This window comes from Aptenodytes forsteri, unplaced genomic scaffold (assembly GCF_000699145.1).
Source record: "Aptenodytes forsteri isolate BGI_AS27 unplaced genomic scaffold, ASM69914v1 Scaffold289, whole genome shotgun sequence".
In the NCBI taxonomy this organism is placed as follows: Eukaryota; Metazoa; Chordata; class Aves; order Sphenisciformes; family Spheniscidae; genus Aptenodytes; species Aptenodytes forsteri.
In genome coordinates this window covers 3,348,338-3,348,804 of record NW_008795025.1, presented here as the reverse complement: position 1 = coordinate 3,348,804, position 467 = coordinate 3,348,338, and positions in this window count along the sequence as shown.

The following is a 467-nucleotide window of genomic DNA, read 5'->3' as shown; positions in this document are numbered from 1 at the left end:
GCAGCCCCGGGGACGGGCCGGGGGCGCACCGGGGCACGGCCGCCCCCGCACCGGCCCCGCGCATCCATAGGGGTGTGCGTGCAGGTGGGCTGCCCCCGCGTAGGGCTCGGCCCTATAGAAACGGGGAGGCTGACGGCCCCTATGGCTCACACCCGGCCTGGGCGTCCCGCTGAAACACGCTCGGGTCCATACACCCGCGGGGTCCATCCACCCGCGTGTACACACACATCCACACGTACGTGGGTGCATACACCCCCCAGACGTGCTTATATACGCCTCCACAGCACGCGCGAGCATGTGCTTTCACACGAACACGCTACCTGTAGCTACAGAGCATGTATGTGCACATATAGAGACACGGGTGATTTTTGGATAGGCGCAGACACGGCGGCATCGCTCCGAGCCAAGCCGGGCTCCCCGTCCCGGTAACGCGCACGCACGCCCGTGGGTCCCTTCCCACCGCCGCC